At 41.0% G+C, this 17384-nt stretch overlaps 1 protein-coding gene across 1 annotated transcript in view; it reads left to right on the top strand.

The window, feature by feature from the left end:
• Positions 1-13311: 13311 nt before the first annotated feature.
• The window catches only part of EXOC2 (exocyst complex component 2), a 206102-nt gene continuing 202029 nt past the window's right edge, over positions 13312-17384 (top strand). The window contains exon 1 of the mRNA XM_036257405.1: positions 13312-13409. The gene's annotated coding sequence lies outside the window, so the exon portion shown is untranslated. The remainder of the gene's footprint in view (positions 13410-17384) is intronic.

Below are 17384 nucleotides of genomic sequence, written 5' to 3'. Positions count from 1 at the left end.
TATGGCTGATAGAATTTACACCTTGAAACTGGCTTTTGATTTCATCCTGGATGTGTACATCTTTCATCTCTGAACCTGAGTACATAGAGAGTGAATTTTTAACATCTCATACATTTTGCATGAAATATATTGAAAGAAAGATTTAGAGTGGTTGAAAATATAGATAGAGTTAGTTACCAAGGATAATTACTTTAATTCAACTTTCTGAAAGAGTGTCAGTTGAGGGGCAAATACATTTCCAGTTCTGTATCTTTAAAATGAGATTGAGTCTAGTATTTTTTTAATTTCAAGAGTGACCTTCTCTTGGTTTATATGCATTTCTGCCATTGGTGTAATCAATGGGTACACTAACTGTACATCAATTTACCTCAAAATGGGAAATGATAAGACCTTTCTGTGGAGCAAAGGTTGCCATGGCTGTGAGCTGATAGTAAAATCTTAAAAAATATCCATCCTATTTAATTTGGGCAACTGATTTGGAAAATAAAAAATTCATCTGTTCATTTTAATCAAACAATTAATGGTGTTAAATAGCTAGTCTGAGTCACTTTTTATAAATTGAGACAAATGACAATGACAAAAATCATATCTTCACAGAAAAAAACAAGTAGCTAAATGTATCTGACTACTTCAGTGAGGAAACGTATTGATGCCTCACTATAACTCCTCAATAGGACTTCTTTTCCATATATATTTTGTTTCTAAATTAAAGATGTGAGAGGAAAAAATCTGGTTGGGCTATGCAAATATTGCCTATAAGCTGGTGTACTTATTTTGAATATATACAGATGTAAGCTGAATAATAAAATTATGGTTTTTCACATAATACTGATTGTGTATTTGAAGACATGCTGTGCATATAATAATGGTAACATTTTGTTTATATAGCTCTTCATAAACTATAAAAGTATTTTTCAACATATATAACTAAACAATTTAGAAAACAAGCTCACAGACATTCACTAACTTGGTAAATGCAAACATATTTTAGTTGGTAGTGTTTTTTTGTTTTGTTTTTTACTTTTTCAAAACAAAATATTAAATGGAAATCACACTATTCCTGGTTGTTGCCTAGTAGTGAGCTTCTTCACGTATTTGTCTCATTATGCTAAATTATACCTTAGGAAAATAAATGTTCGCTGGTTTGTAGTCCATTCGGAGGCTTGTTTTTTTATAGTTAAGTCTGAACAGATACGAGAAAAGATATGTTTTACTATTTGTACAAAGTCTCAAAAATTAAAATTGCGTATTTCTAATATTTCCCACTCTCATTTCCACTTTGCTAGCGTTAACAATGAATTTTAGTATGGATGGTGATTTCTTCCCTAGCCTAGATGTCAAACAGCAAAATTAAAATATTTTTAATAGAATTGCACTTCACAGAATAAACAAGAACGAAACTGCCCCTTGACTTACCCTTTCCTGTGTATGCGGAGGGCTGCCCTTTCCTTTCGGATGTGTGAGTCCAGAGTGTGTTTTCCAAGCTGGGCACACACATAAGTCACAGCTGAATTTAGGCATTGCCCAAAGAAATGAATTTCTAAAATTTCAGAACTATTCATAATAAAAATGGAAAGTCTGGGCTGGATGATTTGTAAAACTAGATGGGCGTTATCTGTAGAGCAAGCTGAGGAGGGACAAGGTTGTCAGTGTGCAAAAAACAAAAATCACAGAGTGTTAAGTTTAAAATACCTTCTCATCTGTGCTTTCTCCTGAAACTGAATGACTTAGACAGAAAATTGGAGTATATGTGCAATGTTGGATAACAAAATTGTGGGATCTATGTATTGGTTTTCTACATCTGACATTTAACTGTAAACAACTGACAACTCACCTGATTTAGATTAGTTTGTCCAAAGCATAAGGTTCCTGGTTTCTTTTTCTGGAGGAAAATAAACTGGTTTTGGTGATGGAACTAAGAGAATAGGCACCAACACACTTCCTGGCTTAAGGATTGAAGGATTTGCCAGTGTAGACTGTCTACTCACTTCAAGACTTGGAGAGAAGAGGCATTGTGGGTAGGAAGCCCCAAACCTCCCAAACACAATTCTCCAGTTGCACAGACCACAAATGAGCTTAAGAGCTGTTGAAAGCAAAATACCAGTATACAATCTTCCTATGATGAGCAGGTCAGCCACAAAAGAGAAATGTGTAAATCAGAGAATTTTTTAAAATTTAGAATGCTGCTCTCAGAATTCTTTTTACATAGCATTCTGCCGAGGACCTCAATTTACATTAAAGATGAAAGAGATGTGGGGAAAATAAATATTTAAACTGTGATTGATGAGACAGGATGATGCAAGTTGGGTTAAAACAGGGCTAAAACAAAATAAAATCTAAACATTCAAAAGTCCTCGAACCGTACAGCAGCTCCCCCCAAGTTCCTCACACCCACCATCTGGACCGTGATTTCCAGTGGGACTGTCCTCACTCACCCCACTGCAATTCTCTTCAGTAGATGCTACCTCCAAATGCTGTTTACAACCTTTTCCTATGAGAGAGAGAGAGAGAGAGAGAGAGAGAGAGAGAGAGAGAGAGAGTCAGTGGCGGGCACTGACCCACGGTATGTACTGCTGACCTGACCACAGCAAGCTTTGGACTACCTGCCAGGTGAGACTTGCCCAAAGACAAAGAGGGAGGCCCCTTGAGTAGAGGACATTTTTGTGAACTTTTGGGGGACCTGCCTTAATCTGCCACTGCCTTTAGCTTAAACAAGAGTGAAAGCTAAAAGGACAAATTACTAAAGTTACTTGTTACTGTTAAAAAAAAACAAACTAATTTCCTCAGAACGCTTTGTTCTGTTCAAAAATGAAAATAGAAGGAAGAAGAGAGGAAGGGAGAGAAGTAGGAAGAACTGAAGGCAGTCTATTGACTCAACTTTCTCTTCTATCCACTTCCACTTAATTTTTATTTTTTTTTGTTAGCTTATAGTTCTCACTTGCCTGCTGCCAGCCATGTCTGGTTTTGTAACAACTTTTTCCCTTCAACATGAAAATGTGATTTTCAGGAATAAAAAGCCACTGGATATAATCAATCCCTATGAATCTAAGATGAATTATGTATGCAAAAGTAATAAGAAGTTGATGTCTGTTGCTACCATCACCCACAGTCTGAAATGCTTGCTTCAGTCTTCTGGAATGTTCTGATGGCCATCATCTACTGATCACCTTTGGAGCATGGGCACCCTCTGGACTGCCAAATAGGATTTCTGTGTGTAGTATGTTTATAATGGCTTGAAAAGAACTTGGAATGTGTCAAGAACCAAAACGAAATAGAGATTTTAACAGTTCAGACTCCGTAGATTTTATACATTAAATAAGGTGGTTTTTTTTTTTTTTTTTGGTCTCTAAGTGTTTCTCAGCAGTTGAAGACTATTAGTTGTAAAGACCATTAGCAACATTAATTTTATTATTAATTACTACAAATATGCTGGAAAAAAGTTAGAATAATTTCATATATCAGAGTTGTGGATTTTTTATATGTATTTAGTTATTTCATATTTAAATAAACTGCTTGCTTAGCCAGGATTCTTGGAAGAGCTCATTAAAATGCTTCTACCATGTGAAATAGTCTAATTTCTACTTTGAAAAATACAAGGGCTCTCAAGTTTATAAAAGTTAATTTGCTGTTTCATTAGCTTATATGCTTAGACAATATGAACTCTCATTGGATAAAGTAGAAAGCTTTGATTCCATGGCAGAGCTACATGCATTCTATAATTATATTGTATATGGAAGGTCAGTATTCTAAATTAGTTACTTGGGTTTATTAAAGGTCATGACATGCATAACATTTCTGGTAATTTAAAACTGTTTAACATGTAGTTATTGGATTTCTAGCTAGGATGGGCATAATGTGTTACGACACATTGGAATGATTTGTTATTGTCATTTTTTCAAAAATAGTAGTCATTATTTAATTAATTACTTATTCTCATATGATGCTTACAAATACTTGTATTTCATTGTTTTCAACAGAAATCACAGTAATGTGAATGTGTGCATGTAATGTGAACTATAATATGTATAAGTCTTGCAGTATAAGTTCATTAAATAAGTACATTAAAAAATTTTAAAGTTAATAGTGTATAAGTCACTTTTATTTTACTCCAGTGAGTTTACTCATACTTGCATTATTAAAAAGGTGAGTTGTGCCAATAGCCTTGTGCCTGGGATTATTTCTATCCCCAAACACAGCTTACATAATTATATTTTCTAATAAACCTAACCAACAGAACAGTCCTTTATTTGGTCCCACTCAAAATTTGCTGATTTAAATATGTTAGACTACACTTGAAAAACAAGCAGGAAAGGCAGCTTCTTCAGAGTTTCAGCTGCTCCTTTCTTATTTGTTAAAGATTTTCTCTCAACAAATGATCTTAGGCAGTCAATTTGTATTAGCCTTAATTGTAAATATTTATCAAATAAGATCTGGGCAAAAACATTTTTTTAAAGTACAAAAACAAGATTTTTCATTATTCTCAGTACCTTCCACAATCCAAAACATGGTTTTCTTATTTTGCTTTTGGAAAATAAATATTGCAAAAATGACAATAATTATTATGGCAGATTAGCTTAATTTATAGAAACCAAGAGAGAACATGTAGAAAAAAAGAGTAATGCCTAGTGTACAAGAGGCATTGTGTCATTATTTGTTGATTTGAAAAACAAGCTTGAATTCCTGCAATATACATGGGCAGAGAGTCTCTCTGCATTAGTAGCTGGGCAATTCCTTTTGTGCAGAAAATAAACTTTTTTGAAAGTGTTTTGTAAATTTTACTGCCTCTAGGATCCGTTAAACACAGATTTCTTAGACATTTAAAGAATTATTGATAGCTCTATTAAGTTATAATTGATGAACAAAAATTGCATATATTTAATGTATACAATTTGGTGAGTTTGGGACTTAGACATCTTTAAATGAAAGAAGTACTGTGTTGTAAACCAAAAAAGAAAAGCAATGTGAAAATTCTGTAAATATAGATCAACTAAAAATGCAGAAAGCTCCTCTCTCTGTTTGATGTGGGAAGCTGACTTGTCTAGTTCAGGAAGAACATTCTAAATTCTTTGAGAATTAATTTATCTTTTATTTCTCTTAAAACATGCCAAAACCGATGAGGGGGTGGGCGAGGATTGGTACAATAATGCATTTCATTTCCCTTTCCAGCATTATAACAAAGGAACATAAAGGGGGGTTATAAATTCTGGTTTAAAATGGATTTTTCTAAGAAATAAAAGCTTCCTTCTAAATGCGTTTTAATAAATACATGCTTACAAACAGGAGGAGACCATAGCAATAACTATAATTAAGCACATCTAAAACACAAAATGACGTGAAAGGACTAACAGTAATCACTGAAATTTTCTTTCACAATTTGAAATCAGCGTAGTATATAAATTTCTAGGATAAAATTACAATTACACAGAGAGGTTTTCTTTATTTGTTCTCAAATAAAACATTGTTAGGAATACTTACAAGTCTACAGTCCTACACAGATATTGTTTATCAGAAAGAAAGCATATTCATGTGCTAAAATAAAATCTATCATTCATGTGTGTGCATTTGAGCCTCTAGTTTATGTTAGTAGGATAAATGTGCATCATGTTAAATATATGTGCAACATAATAATTATGCACATCAACACAGACCCACACATCCAGGATCTTAAAAAGTGTAGCCAAGCTTAGAAGGAATTACTTTGTGGAAAAGTAGGAATTCAATAAAAACGAAGTTGAAAATGCAACTCACTATTTAACATTAACATTAATATTGTTTTCTTCTTTATTACTTTACATTACAGTTAACCTGGTTTTCTACTACAGTGCCCTAGTCAGGACTAAGAAGCACAGCACCTGGTTCACGGGGCAGGGGCTGAGAGGTGTGAAAGTGACCCAGGACAGAGAAGCAAAAAGCTATGGAGACAGAAAAGGACCAAACTCTGCCTCAAAGTCATAGAAAGCAACCAAGAAGTTCTCTGTTTTAAAATGGCTTGCCTCATAGGTAACAAATTCAAAGAACAAAGTATATAAGAGAGAAAAAATCCCTTTAACAGAACAGCAAGAAAATTAGCATGACCCAGTACTACTGTCATATAGAGTTACTAGGGAAAACTCCGCTGACACCACCACATGTCCTGTCTACGCAGATGGCAGGCCGGATAAAGTTGCCAGAGACAAAACTCACTGCAGATAGCTGTTTGTTGAAAAGTATGGTCATGGGATTTTAGAACTTAAAGTGACTTTTGAATTTCTCCCTCCTGAGCACCTTGTTTTAAAAATGAGATGACTGGAACTCTCAAGCAGTCAAAGAATGCATCTGATCAGGGTCGGTATCAGGCCTGGCCCAAAACCTGGGCTTCTAAACTCTTGGCTTAATTATATATACAGTAGGTCCTTGAATAATGTAGTTTCATTCAACATCATTTCTTTATAATGTTGATGAGGAAAAAAAACAAAAACGCTGAAGCAGCTGGAGTCACTGTCTGTGGGGTGGGTGCTCTCCTCCACGTCGCAAGGGTTTTCTCCGGGACTGGGGTTTCCTCCGGCACAAGCCAGAGCTGTGCCTGGGCTACATTGTCGCCGTCTGTGAGTGCCAGGAAAGGCGTCCTGTCCAGTGGGACTTACCTGCACCCTGAACTTCGGGGATGGGCTCCGGCCACATGTGACCCTGAACTGGAATGAGCAGGTTGGAAAAATAATGATCTTACTTGTTTTCATCTTTCTTAAATGTATGTACAGCTCACATTTATTTCAGTTTAAAATTAGACCAGTTTTGAATCTTTACTTAGAAATTTGGTGATGTTTTGTGACCAGAAATATGCTGTAGGAACTTAACTGTGGTTTATATCAATTAGCCCGTAGTAACATTGGTTTCATTATATATCTGTTTGCTTAAAATCACAGCTTCTGAGAACATATCGATGACTTAAATAAAAACACGCTGAATCTCTAGCTATATCAATCATTCTATCAATCTATCTATATTTAAACATACAACGCTACAGTCAATTCTTTATTTTTCAGGGACCATGGATATTTTTGTTCTTTATTTTTTAGTATTTCACTGCTCAAATTCCACCAGGGGTGGAAAAAGAAGTTCTTAGTTAAATCCATTGGCTACGCTCTATGGTTATCACTTTTGTTGTCAGTGTTCAGTCAGAAAGAGCAAAGGTTCAGGCTTTTGCCTAAAGGGTAAATTGGAAATGATCTTTGGCTCTTAATTTTTCATGTATTCCTCCTCCCTCCGTACCATGTAAAGTATAAAGAGAGAGGTGCCCTCCTGGGGAACTGGTCCAGAACACTGGCCAGAGGGAGAACACCAGCAGCTGTTGGAAGATGTGCTCAAAGGAAGCAGCTATTGCAGGAGGGCAGGACAAGTCCTTCAAGATGCACAGTGGGTAGCAGCCCCGATCCAGCTGCCGTAGGCACACTGAGCGGGCGTCCTGCACGCTGATGCTTCCATTCGCCTTTGGGAACTTGATTCAATACCCTCAATGGGAGCACAGCTGAATCAACAACTTAGGCGAAATCTACTGAAGATGGAGGATGAGAAAACTACCTTTAGGGAGTTTAAAATCTTTGGGTTTGTGAGAAATCAAGGTGTTAGCCGAGCAATGAAAGGACTCAGATAAAAACTGTGTCATATTAGAACAAAAAGAAATGAGATATAAAGCCAGGCAGACAAGTTGTATGCACAGCATTTCTGAAACTTTTGGAAGTTGGAAACCTTTATAAAGGAGAGTTGATAGGACTCAAAAATCCTATACAAAAGCCAAGAGGCCAACAACATGTCTCTCTGCCCAAGGGAAACTATAACTGGTGCTTCTGCTCACAATGGGGTGACATTCCTGACAGCAGGTGTATGACATGGCAAGCCAGCCAGTCTGCTGCCCTAAGCCTCATCCGTTAGGGGAATATCACAGGGGTGGAATAAACTTGGAATATCGTACCATATCATACCAGACAGTAATGATAAAATGCAAATCGGCCTCATTTCTACTGAAGTATATAAAACCTTCAAGTGAAAAGTTTTAAAAGAAAAAGCAAAACACACACACAAAGAAACCCCAAACAAACAAGTAAACAAAAACCCAACACCTAGCAATTTAAAAATAAATTAAATGTTCTCTTGCATTCAGTTATAACTACTTTGTTTAGAAGAGAAAGAGGTCTATGTTCCTATTCACGGTAAACCCAAGAATTAGGTGATCCAAGTCCTGTCTGCAGTAGCAGGGCAAGCCTGGCAGGGAAGGGAGGTCCCCTGGTCACGAAGATGAGTTGTTTTCACATTCTGACCAAGTTCTCTCTCTCCAGGTTCCATATCTGTCATATCTCTCTGGCAGTGAGTGACTTTCTCAGTTTCTCTTCCAGACCACCTACAGACACAACCCACTACCAGGGACACCCCAATATAAACACAGGTGGTAAACACAGCTGCATCATTGTGCTGGGTGGCAGTGCTGGCCATATGGTTGGAGTAACACTGTTGAAACACCATATTCCTGTGTAGACCCAGCTTTATTTAGTTTTTAAAAATAAAATACGCAATACCAAGTAAGTAGAAAACCACAGAGCTCTGCTTTTCTGTAAAATTGATTGGAGACATTTGATTATTTTGAGGACTTTTCATACACAGAGCTCTGAAGCTGCCGAGAAATGTAGATGCTGACGTCCACATAAAGGCATTTGCTAGCATTTCATAATAACAAGATTAAGGTAAAGCCAAAATGATGCAGAAGGGCTTCCTTAACCAATAGGTCCATTCTAAGAGTTGTTAAACAGACTTGTAATTGTTACAGGCTTTGAAAATTTTAAATTGTCCTTGTGTTCTTAAACCATAAAAGACACCAGTAAAGGATGACAAAATTGGGTGGTGTTTGGTGAAACATCTCAATCATTCTTATATTGTCAAGATTTACATATCAAATTTTGTTCACATTCTTGTGCCCTGAAGTGATCACTAAGCATGTTTTGAAGTAGGCAACTGAAAATAAGCCCAACTCTGCCGCTATCATGATGTGTTGTTCTTTATTATTTTTAGTTTTCCATTCAACACTTATTTATTGAGCATCGACTATGTGTGAGACAGGGTGAACAATACAAAGTCCCTTTCCTCAGGGAGATTATATTCTGGTGGAAGGAGACCAAACAAATAATAATAATAATAATAAGTAAACAAATAGATAGTAATATACATACAAGTTTTGGTTACTGGTGGCTGCTCTGTGGTGTCTACAATGGTGGATAAGACAGGCATCTGCCAGCAAGGCCCTTAGAATCTTAGTTAACAGAAGACCAAACAATTGTCAGTCTTTGGTAAAAAAGAATCACTAAGATATGGCAAATTATAGTTGCTTTTAGGATTAGTTTCTATACCAATTATGGTCTGTTACAAACTGATATGCCACACAGTATGAAACACTTTAGGTGCTCATTTAATGTTAAAAAAAAAAAATCTAAAGAACAGAAAACTGTGCCTGCCATAGTGTTTCCTAAGGCTAAAACCAAAGAAATTTCATGCTGTAGATGATCTTTTCTAGGTCAAACTAAATCTGAGGCAGAAATAAAAATACAAAGCTATAATGATATTTAATTGCTTTAATAGCTACTACTGCACTTTTGTGTTTAATTATTTTATTTGCTGTCAGCTTCTGCATATACTGCACCAACATTTCTTAGCTGGCTTTAGAACACAGACCAGGAATTTAAAAAAAGAAAACACCACCAGTAATCTTTATATTAGCAAAAGATTCTCTTTCCTCTTTTGAGTGTTTGTTTCAGGAACATAGTATTGTCTTTTTTTTTGACCCCGGAAAGATCTGTGAATCCTCAAGAGCCATTCATATGGCAGGATCACCTCACTTGAGAAATGACCTGTCACTGAGACCAAAGGGGGGGACAAGAAAGGGGTTTAGTTTCACTATGAGCAGGGTACACTGCCAGGGTGACAGAAAACTTAATTTCCTTTCAAGCTCTGCTGCCAGGCCTGACTCACATCTCTTGTGTTTTAAATGGACGATCCAGGGACAGCTGAGCTATTGTACACTGGGGCAATTTTGACATGTCTTCTGATGTAAAGGAGAAAGAAATGAAGTCATGCTAAGTCCCAGGACTCAAAGTGTCTGTACAAAATATCACATTCTTTTTCTCGGGATGTATTTCTCTTATAGGTGTGCAAATTCAACACATAAAAATATTTGAGTCATAATGCGTGTAGGCTGTTTTTGGTCTATGATAATGACTATCTTGGCTGGATTCCCCACAGAAGACATACATGAGATGTGGTCTCAAGGGCTAGTATTTTACTTGGGAAGGAGAGCAGCAAACACTAGGAGGGGAGTAGGGGAAGCCAGGTGGAAAAGAGAAGGAAGCAATAAAAGGTGTGCTGTGAAGGCATTCCTGAGGGTGCTGGAGCTCAGTCTCAAGGGGAGCTCTGGAATACACTGAATAACATGCCTCCTAGTTACCCCGGGAGGGAGGCAGTCTGCTTCTGGTCCAGTGAACTACGGTCAGTGCTTCCAGCTTGCCTTGATCCAGGAAGAAAGCCCTGAGGTACAAAGGGACAGGCTTGCCCAGCCAGTGTTGCTCAGTGGTTGAGCATTGACCCATGCACCAGGAGGTCACATGCCCAGGTTGTGGGCCTGATCCCCAGTGTGGGGCATGCAGGACTGATCGATGTTTCTCTCTCCCTCTCCCTCTAAATATCAATAAAGAAAAAAACCAAAGGGACAGGCTTTCCCAGAAAGCAGACTTCAGAGAGCAGAGGGGACAGCAGAGACATATGGGTTGGCTCTGATGGCCTCTGCTACTATCCATCCCTCACATGCCGTGTTGTGTTCAGTTTGTCCTGTTACTGATTCTTCACGCTGATGTCCAGTCGTTACCCACATCAGGAGTACTGATAAGTTGAGCTATGGGCTCCTGCTACAGCCATAGTGATTCCCATTGTTTCCCCCTGTATCACCCATTCTAGATTCCCCTCACCTTCAACTAGCACTTCTGCTGGCCTGGGCTGCTTCCTTGATCAAGTGGTCCAGATCTTTGTCCCTGTGTCCATTTGCCCCAGACCAGGGTTGCTCCATTGCCCATTAACTGGCCTGACTAGCCATGGAAAAGATGTGTAGTGAGTGTCCTGAGTTCCAGAAAAATCTTCCCTGCCCCTATTTTCTCCTGTTGATAAGGGTCAATTTTTGTTGCTTGTATGAGAAGCCCAAATGAAGAGAGGCCTTTAGATTTAGTGGAACTTTGTGTCTCCTGGCATAGCATCCTCCCTGCTAGAAGAGCCAGGACTCAGTCAGGGACGCAGCACCCTGATGTATATACACCAAAATATACATTGCCTCCCATGCACTGCACCTCAACCCTACAAAATGTTTCCCCCAGGCTGGAGCCTTAGCTGTGCCTTTAGAAGCTGTTATAATGTTCTACTGCTATGCCCTATCTACCAGCTTCTGGGTGTGTGATTTATGGCAGAACCAGTGAATCTTGCAGTATTGTCCCCTTTTTCTTACCTCTTTCACTCTATAGGGAGTCCCTGGTCCCAGGTGATATTATGAGAAATCCCATGATGATAAATCAGACACTATGTGAGCAACTAGATAGCAATGCTTGCCAGGGCTCTGCAGACAGGAAGACAAACCCAAACCCAGGACATGTACCTGAATTTGTGGAAATGAACTTGCCACCAAGTGGCTGCCAGGTCTTCTTGAGGGAAGGTACACAATACCACTGGCTGGCCACTGGCCACTGCAGCTTGTTGAGAGTCAGCTCCATCCCTGCCGCCATGCCTCCTCCATTCATAGGCCCATTATACATACGGGGGGGGGGGGGGTGACCCAGGACAGAGGCTGGTCAAATCATCCTGGGTACCATTGCCCCTCTGCTGTGGATGCTCTCTGTGGGCATTCACATGACACATACAGATGGGCCAAAGATGGAGTTTGTGCGTGGTACACATGTGAGTTCTTGGGGTGAGAGGTGGCAACACCCTCACCATGAATTGCCTCTGCTTCATGGCTATGCTCCTCTCCACTCAGCCATAACTGGTCACTCCAACAGGTCTACTACTTTTGGGAACCGCTGGTCTAGAAGAGGGTAGCATACTCTTGATCACATACAGTTCTAATGGCAAGTAAACTCTTCCAAGAATTTCACCTGGATGCTCAGCTCCACTCTAATGGCAGCAAGCACAGGTTCCTGTATGCCTGATACTAACCTGGTTCAGAGCCAGTTGGGTGAATCCCTTCTTAGCCTCAAAGAAGTATCTGACCCCAATTGTTTTGGGCTCTCTTTGTAGTGTGGAGTGACTTTAGGGTGAGCATATACTGTCCAAACAGGAACACTTTTGACAGTAAAAGGGGCACCTTTGATAATTAAGCCAGGATAACAGATAAGAACCAGTTATCTTACACAGAGTGGGATCACCGTAGTTATCTGCCACCTTTTCCAATCTCAGTGGCCAATTCCAGGATGACCAAAAAGAGAAGAAAACCCTTTAAAAACCGGGTCACACAAGCTTATACTCCACCATCTTCCATAACGTCATTCTTTGCATAGACTCTCAACTCCTTTGCTCCCTGTTCCTTCTGCCTTGTAAAACCCCAAATTCGGTTACAATGAATTTTCTAACTACCACAGTAGCCAAAACATACAAAAGCATGATGATTAGGTCCATTTTAAACTTAGGACAACACATGCCAAGAAGCCTTTCACCCTTGCCTAGAAATCTTACCACATTTTCTTAGTAATTTGCTTCTCAATATCCAACACAAAGATTTCACTCTTTCTCCTCCAACCTTCCTTGCGGATGAGTTTGCTGCTTTTGCTAATCAAATAGAAGCAACCAGAAGAGTATTTTGTCATTTTCCCGGCACCACCTCCCGCCATCCTCAGGTCATTTCCTGACTAGACTGCTCCCGTTCCTAAGTGACATTCCTTGTCCTCTTGCCATGTTACCCTCGGCCCAGAGGGACCCTAAAAGGGAGGTGCTGGTGCCTGCCAGTCATCCACCTTTGCACACGAGCGCCTGCCACGGGCGCGTTCACTGAGTTGGCTGAATTTACACGGCCAACGCTCAGGACGTGCAGGCTGCAGACTGGCACGCCCCTCCACACTTCCGGGGTGCTGCGGTTTGTGCGTCACCTCAGCTCGCAGGGCCTCGGGCGGCCCCTGTACCCTGGGGCCCCTGCTGTCCTGGCCCCGCCCTCCCGGGCCGGCCCGGCCCCCGCCCCGCCCCGCCCCGCCCCGGCCCATCGCAGACTCGGCGCTCAGCTGCGCGGCGCATCGACGCCCTCGGCGCTCCCGGCGGGCGGAAGTGGACGGCCGGCGGTTGTGGGCCGCCGCCCGACAGCTCTTCGCTGGAGCGCTGGGAACCCGGTCCGAGCTCGCAGGAGGGGCGGCAGGCAGGTGGAGGTACGTGACGGGGCCCGGACGCCCTGGCCGGCGGCGGGCCCGCTCCCGCAGAGGCGGATGGAGCGGCGATCGGCCCGCGTCTGTCGTCTGCCCTCCGTCCGACCGTGAGGGGAGCCGCGGTCGGTTCGCCGCCTGCGCCCCGCGGCGCCGGGGCCTGCGGGACGGAGCCGCCCTCGCCGCGGCCGCGGAGCTGGGTCTGAGGCCGGATCGGGGCCGCGCGCAGTCGCCTCAGGTTAGGGCGGCGCTGGGCTCCCAGGCATCTGTCACTGTCGTCGCATTGCCGTCTGACCGCCGGGTTCCGCCGGGGTGGTGCCGCCGCGGAAACCAGCCCCGCGCTGGCCGCGGCCCGTGTCGCGTCCCGGGGCCGCCCGCCCCCCGCGCGCGGCCGCTCGCCTCGGGCCGCGGCGCTAGGTGCCCGCCCGAGGCCCAGGAAGTGGACCCTCCCGGTTCCCCGTACGCCCTTCGTGAATGGAAGTGAGCAGCTCGTTTAATCGCTGAAGGTTAATCCTACTCATAAGTATGAGACAGTTTGTGTCATTGTTTTTACGAATCTTGAATAAACCTACAAGGAAAACTTAAAAAAAAAGACTCTAAAAATCAGCCACGCGTTAACTGGACCATTGGGTGCACTGTCCGGGGGACCTACCTCCCTGCCGGTGCGGGATACTTTGTGCTGGTAGCTGGTGGGCAGGCTCGGTGGAGCGGCTAATAACAAAGGAGCTGAAGTCCAAGAGCGCCCCGAGGTCACCTGTGCGCCCAGAGCTGTTGACTCCGAAGGGCGGGTAATAGAAGGCTGGTGTGTGCTTCTTACACGTTCTCTTCTGTTTAACTAGAAACTTCGCATTTTAAGCGGAGAATCAGAGGATCCCCCAATGTGACTTGGGACAGTGATTGAAGTTTCAGAAAATGATTTTTTTTTTCCTTGTCAGGCATTTAATTTCCTGTACATTTTGAACTATTCTCTTTCAAAAAGACCATTGTTCACCTGCTAAGTTAAATTTCCATTCCACAAATATTATGTAAATCTTATGGGGAAAGAAATTGGTACTCGAAATCTGGGCAGAGGCCTCTTCTAATAAAGGACTGTGGACAATTTCTAGTGTCAGGCAGTGGCAGGATTAGGCCATGTAGGAAATGGTTATAAGTTATTTTCTCCGTTACTTTCCCTCCACTCTCCAGCTTACTCCTCTTCATCTAGCCAGAGTCCTCCTACACACCTACCACATAGTAGGAGCTTAAGTGTTCATTGAATGGATGTGTTTCAGGCCAGTGTTGAGTAGAGAGGATTTCGAAATGGACTTGAATGGGAAATAACCTTGACCACTGTGTTCAGCAGAATGCTGGAGTGTAGATCGTTCTCAGACCCTGGGCGATGTGGTCTGGATCCCCACATGGGAGTAGTGTTCAATTATAATCACACGATTCAGTCTGTGTTTCTATTAATTTAAAATAATTATTATTGATATAAATACACAAACTTAAAGTAATTGTAGAGAAATTATGAATCTTGAAGCTGTGGACACACTTATAGGAATCCTTGAACCCCAGTTTGACAATTACAGAGTCAAAGATATTTGGCTTAGTAGTCAAAGCAACCACCAATCTGCTTTGTTTCCTGGGCTGAATTAGCCTTTTTAGGCTTTGGTCTCCATTTTCCTGTAGTTAGAGAACACATAAAACTAGATTATTTATCAGTTCTTCCTGCTGTAAAGTTTTCTAACTCAGTGAATCCTATAATCACTTAGCACTTGTCTTATCCCTGTGTTGTTTTAGGGGCTGTAGCTATTACTGGTATTTACATATCTGTCAAAAGACTAAGCTCTTGCTGGACAGGGATTAGTCTCAGTCATTTTTCTATCTCCCAATTTGGCCTATGCCTGACACACATTGGGAATAAAATAATGTTAGCCTAGATTCAGAAAGGGGATTTTTGCCCTCTCCAAAAATAGTTAAAAATGAAACTGTAGTATTCTGTGTAAGTAGAGCAAGAATTCAGAGAAGGGAAGGATCTGTTGGAGTAGAGTAATTGGGAAGGTCAGACCTCCAGTGGGAAGGATGTGGCCCTTCAGAGGGAAGGCAGGTGAACATATGGGCAGCATATCAGGAGCAAAGCCCACTGACTGGTGAGTGAGTGCATTTTGAGTTTTGGAGTGATTTGCAGGTCAGGCATAGGAATTTGAAACTGACTCATTAGGCCTTTTTTTTTTTCTTCTTAAAATTTGTATTAGGTTTGCTGAAAAACTGTATGAATATTCTTTAACTGAATACTGGAATGGACCATATAGTTTGCTTTACTTATGGTTTTGGTTTTAGTAATTCCTTCTACTTAGTCTTTCCCACTTACAGTAAATCTTGGTGCTAGTAATAGAGAGAACAGTGGACACCAGGATTTGGGAAGCCTGGACTTTAGTTAATTAGAATGTAAACTGCACAAGGTGGACTGCACAAGCAGGCACTTAGAATGTTACCTGGCACAAAGTTGGCATTAGTAATCATTGTGCACCACTGAATGAGTTCTCCCTTTGCCACTTGCCAGCTGTGCTGCTTTTGGCAGGTTTGGCTCTTAGTTTCATCAAAATGAATTTTTAAGGCCTTTTCTACTTACAGAGTTCTGTGATTTTGGATGGTATATGATTTCTTTTTTTTTATTGTTGACATTATTACAGATGTCCTCCATTCCCCTCCGCTCCTCTTCACTCCTTTCCACACAGACCCTTGCCCTTCCCTCCCTCTGGCTGTAACTACATAGTTGGCTGTGTCCATGGTATATGCATATATGTTCTTTGGCTATTCTCTTCACCTTTCATCCCATCCTCCCCCTTTCCCCTCTTACATCTGTCAGTCTGTACGTATCCATGACTGGCTCTATTTTGTTCATCAGGGTTTGTTGTTGTTGTTCATTAGATTCCACATATAAGTGAGATCAAATGTATTTGACTTTCTCTGACTGGCTTGTTTCACTTAGTATAATAATCTCCAGGTCCATCCATAATGTCCTAAAAGGTAAGAGTTCCTTTTTACAGCCATGGAGTATTCCATTATGTAAATGTACCAAGCTTTTTTATCTGCTCATTTACCAATGGGCACATAGACTCTTTCCAGATCTTAGATATTATAAATGATGCTGCTGTGAACATAGGGTTGCATATATTCTTTCTGATTGATATTTCAGGATTCTTAGGATATATTCCTAGAAGTGGGATCACTGGGTCAAATGGCAGTTCCATTTACTCTCTCTCTCTCTCTCTCTCTCTCTCTATATATATATATATATATATATTTTTTTTTTTTATTTTTTATTTTTAGAAAGATAGAAATATCAGTGTGAGAGAGAAACATTGAACTGCTTTCTCTTGCACGTCCCCCACTGGGGATCGAGCCTGCAACCCTGGCATATGCCCTGACCGGAATCGAACAAGGACCTCTCAGTCCTTGGGACTATGCTCAATACACTGAGCCACACCGGCCAGGCTCCATTTTTTATTTTTTGAGAAAACTCCACACTGTTTTCCACAGTGGCTGCACCAGTCTGCATTTCCACCAGCAATGCAGTAGGTTCCTTTTTCTTCACATCCTCACCGGTACTTGCTTGTTGATTTATTGACAGTAGCCATTCTGGCACGTGTGAGGTGATAGCTCATTGTGGTTTTAATTTGCATCTCTGATGATTAGTGATGTTGAGCATTTTTTCATATGTCTCTTGGTCATCTTTATGTCCTGTTTGGAGAAGTGTCTATTCAGGTCTTCGGGCCATTTTTTAAATTGAGTTGTTTGTCTTCCTTTGGTTGAGTTGTATGAGTACTCTATGTTTTGGAAATTAACCCTGATCCAATGTATCATTGGCAAATATGTTCTCCCATACAATGGGTTCCCTTTTCATTTTGATGCTGATTTCTGTTCAGGTCCTTGGCCCATTTTATAATTGGATTGTTTGTCTTCCTAGTATTGAGTTGTGTAAGTTCTTATATATTTTGG

Source organism: Molossus molossus, unplaced genomic scaffold (genome assembly GCF_014108415.1).
Source record: "Molossus molossus isolate mMolMol1 unplaced genomic scaffold, mMolMol1.p scaffold_m16_p_12, whole genome shotgun sequence".
Lineage (NCBI taxonomy): Eukaryota > Metazoa > Chordata > Mammalia > Chiroptera > Molossidae > Molossus > Molossus molossus.
This window is presented reverse-complemented; position numbering and strand designations above follow the sequence as displayed.